The following is a 12,352-nucleotide window of genomic DNA, read 5'->3' as shown; positions in this document are numbered from 1 at the left end:
CAGCTCCACACAGAGATAACTGGCAGTCCCAGAAGCCTCTCTCTGGTACTGATAAGCATTTTCATAAACACATCTGGCAAACAGTGCTGGGATGGCCTTTTTTTTCCCCTTAAAATAAAAAAAATCTAAGCCTTGTCTTCCTGATGCTGCTAGACTGAGGAGCTCAAATTGCCTTTCCTGAAGAGTGGCGCCTGCCAAGGCACAGCTGATGGCCCCACAAGCAGGCTGCTTGTGCCCAGGAGCCCTGAGCTGGCCCGAGTGAACGTCAGTGCTGTATTTTTATCCTTTTATTACACTTTAAACCACTGGGGAGAAACAGGTGCAGAGCTGTCTGTGAAAGAGTGGCCAGCAACTACCCCCCCCTCAAGCCGTGAGCTGTTATATACACCAGCACAGATACACGCATGAGGGAGGACAGAGCTGGACCTTTTAAATCCCTACTGAGTGCCAAAGTAATGGATGAAATTAGCCCAGGAGGAGGACACACACCAACTCACAGTAAAGATCTGATGGATAGATCAAACACAATTAATCTGACAAGGACACCCTGCTTCAGCCCATGCAGTGGTTCAGAGGGGTCACAGTCAGCTGGAGATACCCCCAAGTGCCTAAGGGAATCTTTTCTGGCCTCTTCAGCAAATAAATCACTGCTGCCCTTCCACTGCCACTCCAGGAGTGCAGTCTTAGGGGGACCTGCTCTCTCAAAGATGCCCAGAACAGGATGGAAAGGCCATTCATGGTGTACATAGGGCTTGGGCTGTACCTCTTACCATGTTTCTCAGCCAGCAGTCCTGTGGAGGGTTGCTGGGGTGAATATGTCATTCCTCTGCAGAGAGGTAGGGATGTCTCCTTCAGGATAAAACTCTTCTGGACACAGACCAGGCTCTGCCCATTTGAGATCCTCTGAAAGATACCCATCTTCTACCTTAGAAGGAGGTTGGTTGGCACATTTCCTCGAGGAGTCTCCAAGGAAATACCCTTTTACAAACCAGAGTGGAGCCACAGCATCCTCCAGGGAACCAGAACAGAAGCGTGGCCCAGGATGGGTAGGTTATCGCCCTCACCCCAGGCAGGATGTCACCATCTAACCTGAACTAAACCTGACCCAGACCTTCCCAAGGCAAAATTAAGGGACAACTGGAAGATACCAGTAGCTTTTTAGCCTGAAGTCAGCTGGAACAAGAGTCAAGTGTCCTCACTGAGCAAATCAGCCGTGCCACAATTTGAGTTGTATCTGGGGACACGTCCCAGCCCTTTCCAGCCAAAAGCACATTGAGAGGGAGCACCAGGTAATGTCTTCAGGTTCACAGCTGGCTGGCCAACACTCACCTTTCCTTAACACAGGTGAAGGGTGGTATTAGGATTAGCAATGTAATAGCCCAGTGCCTCGAGCCTGCCTGGCCTGGGGCAGTAGCAAGCTGGGCAGCAAAATTCAGTAGAAGCACATGGATTCAACTTGCCTGGTTTTCACCGGAACGACATAGGAAGCCTTGGACTAATTGATCCAGCATTAATACTTCACTGCTAGAAATAAAAGCTGAGTTTAGCTTTGAAACTCAGCTTTAATGGATAGAGACATTACCTAGTGCTGCACCATACTGTATTACCCCAGAGCAGGATAAATCCAGGTGCCACTGTGACAACTACTATACTGAAAATGAGCCCTTTTCCTTCCCTTTCTTCCCAAGCAGGGGAGGAGCAGGGGAGATCAATGTCACAGTCCCCTGCAGAGCCAAGCACCTCATAAATCTCCCCTCTGGAAAGCAGGGCAGCCCCACTCTGCTCCCAGGGAAGAAAGCGGGTATTGTTCAGCCCAGGCCTAGGTGCGCCACAGGGAATGTCTGTGCCGAAGCCCAAGCGTGTGTGCTGTGGGCCAGGCTGCTGCAACAGCCAGGGCTGACAAAGGACTGCAGGTTTCCTCCCCGCCAGGCTCCAGAGAATTGTGCTTCCGATTCTTGCATCACACAAGAATAACGATGCACTTTGTAATGTATGAAATGGAAATACTAAGATCAAGTTCACCTCCACCATTCCCCTCCTGCACATGTGATGGGGGTATCTCTTGCTGGACAAAGCTGGGGGGTTTCATTTCCCCCAGCACCATCCCCAGCAAGACAGAGCAAAGCTTTCATAGCCCACTTACCAGCATCCTTCTCCTGGACTTCAAGGCAAAACTCAGGGCACCTTTCCACCCCAACGGCCTGGGTTTGCGGATCTATATAACATCTGGCTCAGCAAGGGGAGACCCCAGTCCTCTGTGTCACTGCCATGGGGAAAATGCTTCCTCTCCCTCCACACACCTCCCCTGGGAAACCAAAGGTCGGGGGAGCCAGAGGGAAATTTATGGGCTTCCCCTCCTAAAAGATTTCTCCAGATGGCTCTCCAGTGGTGGATTTTTTTTCCAGGTGAAGGGAGAGAGGAGGAAGGAAGGAGAGGTGGGGAGATGGGTAAGGACAAGACCACAGGTCACGCTTTTCTTCTCACAGCAAGCACATCGGGCAGAAGGACCAGCAAGCAGCCAGGCTGCTATTCCCTCTCAAGCTGTGGTGGCAGCAGATGTCAGGCTCAACAGTGTGCACAAAGCCAGCCTAGGCTCTGCACTCTCAGCTCATACTAGACCAACAGCAGAAATCCCCATGACAGCAGCCAGCAGCTGGACTTGCCCCCTGGAAAAGTTCCTTGTGCACACAGCAATATTTTGGTGATTTGAAGCAATAGCCCACACTGGGAATAAGTGGTGTTTGAGTTTCACAGAGGCACTGCACTGTGCAACACTCTACCTCTATTTCAGCCAGACCTGCAAGCACCAGCTTCACCAAACCCCTTGGGCAGCAGGGCAGGGGTGACATTATTTCAGTGCCCCTGCTCTTCATACCCATCACCTGCAGGCAGCCAGCACAGCAGGACTGCAAGCATCATCCAGCCTCCCTGGGTTGCCTGTCAGGAAGAGGAAATGCCAGGCATTTTCCAGCTGCTTGTACCTGTGCCAAGTCTAAGTGCCACCCCTAAAAATACCCACGGGAAGGGGAGACATGTAACCGGCCGCTCACCCACTGCAGCCACACGGATATTTTCAAATGAGGCAGCAAGACGAAGTAGCTGAGCAAGACCCAGCCTGGACTTTTGCTCCTCCCCACACGGGTCAGACGGTGACAGCCCAGCATTACCCGCCACAAGGCAGCAGCAGAGCCACGGTAACACATTCAAACTGGCAGGAGTCAACATCCCAGAAGCTGTTCTCGGCATCCACGGGGCACCCCAGGGACTTTGACCTGTGCTTCTAATTAAATTAAGCTCCTGAAATGCTCCTGTCTGACCAGTGGCCAGCCCTGCATTGCTTTAGCCCAAAAAATGTTGATCTCTCTGGCAAAAGACCCCAGGCACCTTGCTGGCTTCCCCAAAAACCACAGCCTCCACTCCTCAGTAGAGATGGGGCAGTGGCATCCACACAGAGCAAAGCTGCTCTGTTTGCATCAACATCCAGCCACAAAAAGCATTTCTCAGCCCCAGACAAGTGCACCCAGTAGACCACAGCCTGGCTGGAGCAGCTCTCCTGATTTTTATTTTTTTTTAACTGAATAGTGCTTTATTTCCAGTTCTGACTTATTCTGAATAAATCAAGATGAAACCATGCAACTCACTAAGAGTTACCTTCTTGTTTTCAGCTGCTTTCCTGCCCCTAACAGGAAGAGATGCTTGGGACCATTCAGGGAGGCATTAGACACCCCACAGCCCTGGAGGGGCACATGGAAGGGCTAAGCTGGGTGTCATCTCCCTGCAGCCTGAGCCACTCCTCTGGGAGAGTTGCACCTCTCAAAAACTGGCACAATCCAGGGCTATCGCATTGCTGGCACTGGGCAGGGAGAGCTCAGCAGTGCCTCTTGCCTCCCCTCCAAAACAGATCCCTGCAGCTGGAGGTACCCACATAATCCCTGACATTGCTCTAAAATGAGGGGGAGCTTTGCCATTTGCTGTTGAAGCAGTGCCACCCTCTCACCCCGGCTCCTCAAAGATCACGGTGCAATCCTTCAAGAGCACCCACACACAGCAAGATGGACGAAACACCTTGGGAGCACCCAGGGGCAAGAAAGGCAACAGCTTCAGCTCAGCAGCCTTTTTGAGGGGGTCATCTGGAAAGGCAGCAGAGCCCACCTCTGCCTGCACCCAGGATATAGAATAGGCAAAACTTTCCTGCCCAATTAATATAGATAATTTAAGGGTTTTAACTTGCAGAGCTGAAATGTCAGGCTGGCTAGGCAGGACTCCGCAGTGCTTATTTAGAGCAAAATAATGTACTTTTTTCTATGCAATGCACTCCTGTCACCTCTTTGAAGCCACCTCAAGCCTTGCTTGAATGTCTGAACTCAGCAGGCCCACCTGATGCCTGTGAGCATCCCAGGACAAAAGGCTTCTGTGAGGATGAAGCGGGTGTCCAGGGGTGGGAGTGTAGAGGCCACCAGGGGCACATGTGCAGCTGCCCAAGATCCAAAGGGATGCACCAGCATGATGGGGAAAATTGATGATGATGAGGGAAGTCCATCAGGCTGCGTGCTGGCCCCACAGATTGATGGCCTCTGCAACGAGCCACACATAATGGCCAAGTTCAGGCTGCAGTGGCCAGGAGCTGAAAGGCAACAGCCATAAATAAGCTGGGAAAAAGAGGGAAGACAGAAAGCTGGCAGGGATAAATAAATACCCATGCTGCAGCAGGGCTGGGGGTAGGCATGGGAAGAAGGGCTGCAGCACCAGAATCGGATGCAGCCCACACTGGGATGGAGATGCTGCCACAGAAATGGCTGGTTTGGAGTGAGATCTCCCCATTCAATAACACTGAGTTGTTTCCTCCCCAAACCATCTTTTCACTCAAAACCACAGCCAGCTGCCAAGTGTGGGGAGGGAGGGTGTCACATGTCCTCCCCCCAAAATATAGTGCAGGGGGACAAAAGTAACCAAAGGGGCTTGGGACAAGGGATTTTAGGGTTATAATCCCACTATTACCAAAGCTCCAACTCACTCTAAGGCTTCCAAGACCTTGGCATCTCAGCAAGTTTCTCCCTGACTGACCTGGCCAGCTGGGCTTTCCTCATCACCTTCCTCAGCCGACAGTATCAACCTCAGACTGTTTCCCCTTTCAGTTATTGCCCAACAATGAATAGGGGAGATGGGGGTAGCGGAGGGATCGGAGATGGAGTTTTCCCTCATTGTCCCCCATCTGCTTCATTCAGGACAGCTACTCTTCTCCGGCGTAAATAAGCCCTTTGCATTTTGTTGTGGTCTTTTCTCTCTTTCGCTCGTCTCCGCCGTTTTGTCAGGAAAAACCTTGCCCAAAGAGCCACTGTGATTTACTGCTGCGTTAACAAATGTCAGAGCTCAGGAGCCTTGTAGGAACCGCTCGCTGGCAGCCTGCCTGGACAAACATACTAAAAGTCAACCCTGGCGTGGATACTTGAGGAATTAGTGTCCATACAAAGATGCATTAAATACAGGGAGAAAGATGGGGGATTTTTACAACAGAGGCTTGAAAGCTTCCTCTGGGCTATTTAACATATGGTGCTTCTTCCCTGCACCTGCCCCTCACTAGAGCAGCTCCTGGATTCCAGTCCTTGTCACTGGACCCAAATGCCACTCGAGTTACCGTTCCCAGTGGGTGCTGCGGGTCTGGCAGGGGCTGATCCACCTGCAGGGTGGGGGTTTGCACATCCATGTGTTAACAGGTAATTTTGCCCCAACCCTCTTAACCAGATGAGCTTTGCTGATAGTGGACACATAGAGCCCTGCTCAGCCAGGCAAAGTTCCCCACTTGCTAACAAAAATATTTTTTTTTATAATTCAACACATAGAGAGAAAAATTTTTTTAAATCCATAAATCAAACATTTTGCTCATGAAATCCTTACATCCAGCTCAGCCATAGGGGAGCACAGACCCAGGGTACAGGCAGGGAGAACCATCAGGAAAACAGAGACACAGTGGCAAAAATAACAATGTTTAAAAGCTGTCAGCATTTCCTCAGTGGCTGCCAGGAGCTCCTTAGCCCTGCCTGTGTTTGGCTGGACCCTTGTTGCCTTCAGCCCAGGCCAATCATGCATCCCACACAACCCCACCACTCTGTTATTGTCATTTGCTCAAATCCCAGGTGCTGCATTAGAGAGGACTATTTTGCGTGTGCGTTGTCTGTATGTTTTAAAAGTTAATTCCTCCTCTACCACCTTCTGCTCAACAGATTTTTCCAGCATCACTGTAGAAAGCAGCCCTGTGCCAGGAGAGATACACTCAGCCTTGCAAAGCATGGCCAGGCAATGTTCCTTGGCTGATGCCAAATTTCCAAAAAACCAAAAACAGAATATAGAAAAATATCACATCCTAAAATTAAAAAATGAAGTAAAATAAATACCCCATGGGGCTCTCAATTGCACAAAACATTTTTCCCAAGCAAGTCCATTCCCATATATGCACTGTCTGGGCAGTGCATGTATGGGAATGAATTTGCTTGGGAAGCAGAGGTGGATGGGGAAGGCTCTGGAAAGGCAGTCGTAAGAACCAATGTGCTGTAAATCTCCCGCATTAAGTGGGATATCATAACCCGTGGTAATTTGGCAACTTAGGAATCATCATGTTTACCCAGCTGACGTGATGTTACCTTAGCTTACCTCTACGTTCTGCCTCCAAAGCAGAACTCCTCACCCATCAGGCAAGACCCACAGGAGCATGCAAATAACCATCCCAGGAGTCCTGTCCCTGCTGGGGTTCATCTTTGGGGGCCTCACAGAGCTGTCTGCCCCTATGCTGTGCCCCTATCACCATTCCCTGGTTAATCCTACACCCAACCCCTCGGCACTGTTGGATCCAGTGCAGGATTAGTGCACACAGACTTTCCCATCTGCAAAGCTTAGTCCAAAGCCACCCTTGCTCTGCAGAGCATTCACTGGCTGAGCCTGCTGTGATCTGTAGGGCAAGGACTCAGGGCAAAAAGCCTATTTATTTGTCCTGCCAGGCCGACAAAGCTCAGCTCGGGCATGAGCCGAGCCCTGAAGCACAGGGAAAGCTCTGGCTGCACTTCCCGCCGCAGGAAGCCCCGGCACCTCTGCGGGGCCATTGGCTCTTCCCCCAGCCACTGGCAACCCAGGTGCCAGCCACATCCGGCACATCCCAGCATCACCAAAGCCACCTCTCCAGCCAGCGCGGGCTGCGGCACCTCTGACAAAGCCCAGTCTGTTCCTCGCCTTTCCACCGGTGCCGCGTATATCACCAGGCTGCCCCTCGGCTATTCCATGGGACACGGCTCCGCGATGAATGGGTCCCTGTTCCGCCCTTGCTATGGGACAAGCGGGAAGGTTTCAGCCTCCGCAGCACTTCCTAACTCGGGATTTTATTAGCCCCCGGCCTCTCCGATTCCGAGAAGCTCTAAAAAGAGACTTTGATTTCCATGGTCTGTTTTTTCATTGGGAGTTAAAATATCTTTCATCATCACGCACAGCAGAGCAGAGTTATAGAAGAGGGGAGGGGAGGGAAATTAAAGTAATTGGGAGAAATTACTGGTATGCACAAGGCCTCTCCAGAGTCATCCCTGCCATGGGAAAGGAGCTTCCATCCCATCTCACTGTGGCAGGAGGAGCTCTGACTGTCCAATAAGCATTTCTCAGCTCATTTGAAGGACACAGAGAAGCTCCTCTGCACAGAGCCAAGGCAGAGGTGTGGTAGGGAGCCCTTAGCAGAGGCTTGGGGCTTCCTGCCATGGGCTGCTTGCTCCCAAAATCCAGCTTTTCAGAGCTTTTACAAGCCCCTAGACTCTCACAGAGGAGGAGCACGGCCATTTAGTCCAGGTGAAAAAAGTTTTTCAGCTGAAAAGTAAGAAAAAGAAACTTAGGAATGCTGACTGGAGTTAATATTGTCATTAAAACCATATAAACAGTAATAAGTGTTGAGAAAGGGCTCTTTAACTTCTATTTTGATACAAATATTAAACCAAAAGTATGTTGCTGTGCCTTAGTGGTTGGAGTACACCCATCAGGTTGTTCTGACAGAGGTCGTGCAGTTTGGCTCTGGAGAGATAAGCCCCATGGCCAAGGTTTTTTATTGAAACGGAATTCTTTAAAAATCTTGTAGGTATATATAAAGATATAAAAAGAACTGGGAAAACAATCTGGCTTCTAGGAATATGAAAATGCTGGGCCAGTCCATACCTGGCTGATGCCCTTCCAAGGTGTCTTACAGGGCAGAGGTGTCTTGGAGGAGCACAGGGTTCCGAGGCTGAAAGCAGGGCTTTAATCCAAAATGCCCTGTAGCAAAAATGCAGCTCCCCAGCCCCGCTTCTGCCAACTCTGTTTCCACGGGTTAGATTATCCTGGGAGGGGTTACACCAACAGTAATCAAGAAGCCACAGGGTTCCCCCATCTGTGTTTTACAGGGCTGACCTTGCCGGGGTGAAAAGTACAGGGGGAGCAGTGGGAAAGGCAGCGCAGCCCCTTCCCCTCCCAGCTGCTTGGATTTTTAATTCACTTTCTGCAAATCCCCACTTCTGCACCAAAGCCAATTCATTGCTGTGGCCTTACCAGGGCCAGCACTGCAGATGTGACAGTGGGAGATGGGATGGAGAAGAGCAGAGAACAGGAGCAGTGCCAGTGGCAGAGGGGACAGACATGCTGCCTTCCCACAGGAATCCCCACGCCAAAGGCAGGCGTGGGGGAATGAGAGGTGGCAAGCATTGTCAGGGCACAAACTCAGGCCACAGAAACCAAAGCTGGCCAGCGCTATAAGAAACGCATGTTTTTCCCCCTCAGACACCTCCCCAACGTTTCTCCATGCACCATTAGCAGATCTTATTTCTGCCTGGGCCAGCCTGCTTGGGAATAGTGCAAATGCAAAAATTGAGCAGTTTGATGAAATAGTAAATTACTGACAAATAAGTAGATGAAGAAATATGTGGGGAGCTGCAAACGATCTCAGCCACTTCAGCAACGAGTCTGGACAGGACAGCCATAGCCATGCCATGGCACAGACCTTCAGGCCGGGAAATGGTCTAAATCAGGCTTCTTCCCTGCAGTATCCTGGGCTGCTTCCTGAGATATTGTTGTTGTTCTTCACCCTCTTGATGTATTGTCCTGCAGCATATTTGGGGGCTCCCAGTGTGTGCCAAGAAGCCTCTGGCTGTGACGCATCAGCCTGTTTTAGGCAGCCAGCAGCCGCTCCTTCCTGCAGGAGCCAGGAAGCCAGGGTTCCCCAGGGTTCCCCCACCCTCTGGTCCAGGGAACCTGATGCATTCATTTTTAACACCATCAAGGGCTGTGGAAAATGGCAATTTGAGGGAACGAGGACTATGAGCAGCATCTCTGTGGCCCTGTGAATTGTCTGGAGCTGTCTGAAAAGCAGGGCCCATTGCGCTGCTCCAAAATGTAAGCCATCCCCTGAGTTTTCCTGGATTTGGTCAAATAAAGATAGGGAAGGAAAAAAAAATAAAAACAAGCCACACCTTTCCTCAACGTGGTTCCCAGACAATAAAAATGTCTTGGAGCAGGAGCCCTGGCTTCACAGCTTGGCCAGTGACGCAACTGTGCTGTGAGCCAAGGCAGCGGGGAGCTCACCTACATTGCTTGGCTTTGCTTTTCCATAAGGTGGATTTTGAGGATCCCAGTTCCCAGGCAGCATTGGCAGAAGTCATTTGAGTAAGGAAATTAATGGTCTTCCCTTCCTAATGCTCCCACGGACCCCTTCTCCTCCTCCCTGTCCATCACCTGCTTGGAGCACTGGTGAACCCCTGCAAAATCCCATAGCTCTCTTGGGGACCATACACCCGGGGCACATTTTTCCAAGTGTCTCTCCAAATATATATGTCAGCTGCAGAGAGGGGAGGAGAGCAAGAAAAAAAGCATTTTGTGAGTATCCGTCTGTTTGCAGATCATTAATTCTCCCTGGGGAGTCCCAGAGCTCTTTCATCTGCTTTTTGCTAAGTTCAGGTCACAGAGGTTTTTGGGTGCATGTGTGGTTCAGGGAAAGGCAAAGGCACTTTGGGCTTTAACAGATCACTGAGGAAGAATTTGGGCAGGCAACAGGAAAGCTCTTTCCCCGGCTGGGAGGCATCCAGTCAGGACAGAAACAATCCTGGCTGCTGGAGGCTTTTACAAAAGTAAGAATAGATGTTTACTCGCAGGAAAGCGAGGAACGGAAAAAGTTATCAACACCATTGTTTGCCACAAATAATTTCACCTTCTCTAGTCATACGGTGCATTCAAAAAAAGCCCTGCTGTTTCTTATTTAACATCTCATACCGGGGGCAATTACGTAGCCCTTACGTAGCTGGGCTCACCCCGGCCAGCCCTGAGGGCTCAGCTCGAGCCCACCCCACGGCAGAGCCCGATTCCCATCACCTCTACATTGCTTTCTTGCTCCCCAGCGCCTGGTGGCCAAGACGACCTGACCTGAGATCCGGTTTTATGACGAGCTGCCCCTCTGCGGCTGCATTTAGGGAGCTGACAGCTCTGTAATTGCCTTTTATGAAACACCCTTGCACAACCCCGAGTGCAAGGAACTTCTCAGTGCTCAGCTAAGAAACCGTCTCTAACACATGCTGGCTGCAGCATCGTTTGCCTGGAGTCCCTTCCCCAGACTGCAGTGGGTTTTGGGGTTCATGAGCGAGCTTAGGCAATGTCAGAGCCGCAGGGGACCAAAAACCTCCCCAAAATACTGCTCTTCAGGCAGAAGTTGTGGTCTGTCCTTCTCTGAGGCCTCCCCGGCATGTTCCTCCTGGGGAAAGGTCCTTCCCGGTCTGAACCACAGCTCCCTGCTTTTCCATCAGGACCTTGTGGAGGGCTCCTTCCTCTCCTGCCATGACCTCCCCCGTCCCCTCGCAGCCCGATGGCTCCCTGAAAAAGGCAGCGTGCCCAAAGCCCGTGTCCGGCCAAGGCCAAGGGCGCGGGATCCCAGCACCACCTCCTGGTAAGGCACAGCCATGCACGGCCCGCAAATCCCCCAGCAAGCCTGGGGACCACCTGGAGAGATAACCCGGAGCTGCGCAGACCCCAGTCTTCCGCGTGTCTGGCCAAGCATGGGCATCTTCCCCTTTGCCTAGCACCACGTCCGGCCCCGGGTGGCTGCGGGCGCAGGACCGCCGGTTGCATCCCCCGGTGAGCGGCAGCTGCCTGCTGTGGGGTGAATAGCGGCGCGGCTCGCCCGAGAGGGGACCGAATTTAATTTGAGATGAATGAGCACCTCCCTGCAGCCCGTGACATTTTCATTGCGGGCTAACAAGGGTTGAAAAATCCAATTAGGTGACAAAGACGATCCCTAATCGGCCGTGCAGCCCGGCGTGGGGCAGCCAGGACAGCACAGCATCCCACAAGCGAGCAGGGACAGACCATGGGAAAACAACAAAACACTCCAAAAGATCCCTCTTGCGATAGTGCAGAGGCCATAGTGCAGGATGGCAAGTGCACTCAAAAAATGCATTTATAGCGTTGCTATTTGCACCCCCAGGGTCCCAGCTGTAAGCCTCCCAGGTCACTGAGATAAAGTGCCCCAAAGTGAGCTCGGCAAGGCAGGGACATCTCTCAGCTAGAGATTCCAAGGGCAGGGGTAAGTAACCTGCAGCCAGAAGCATGCTGCTCCTCAAAGAAAAAATAAAATTTAGCAGATTCCTCCCATGGCACCCACCTGCCACCAAATGTTGAACAAAACCAAGTTCCAGGAGCAGGCAAGGATGAACCACATCTGGGTTTATTACCGCGGCAGCTTTTTCAAACCACAAAAGGTTTTGGATAGCCTGGATTGCAGTTTTTTCCATCAACAGGTGCCTTTTGACAGTTTGAATGCATGCAGCCAGCAGTACCATTTATCTGCAAGCTCTGGTGCCTCAAGTGGGGAGGATTGATGGTGGGACCCCCACACATGCAAAGCCCCCTCCTGCCAAAATGTGGGGGCATTGGGGCATCACAGGATGCAGCAAGGGCATAGCAGAGCACTGGGAAAGGCAAGGGGGCACGCGCATAAATAACAGCTGGGGTTTGGAGGAAGGGTGATAAATGGGAATGCCGCAATCCCTCGGGAATTATTAACGGTGGGGGAGGCTGAAACCTTGGCTTTGCCCCAGGAGTCGGGCTGTGTGGAGAAAGCCGATGGGTGGGAGCGGGCAGGGGGAACAGATGGCTGGGGGAGGCCTGGGGGTCCAGCCGGGAGCGGGGGCTCTCCACCAGCACAGTGCGAGGAGCTGTGGTGAGGTACAGCAGCTGCATCTACCCCAGGACACAACTGGGCTGCACTGGGGGAAGGACTCCTGTGCCCTCTCCTCCCTGGAGCCCCTCAGGTGGCTCCAGCCACAGCTCCAGGTGGCCACCGCTGAGTATTGACCCAGTGCTATCTCAG

Source organism: Corvus cornix, chromosome 6 (genome assembly GCF_000738735.6).
Source record: "Corvus cornix cornix isolate S_Up_H32 chromosome 6, ASM73873v5, whole genome shotgun sequence".
NCBI classification, from domain to species: domain Eukaryota; kingdom Metazoa; phylum Chordata; class Aves; order Passeriformes; family Corvidae; genus Corvus; species Corvus cornix.
Note: the sequence above shows the minus strand (reverse complement) of the source record.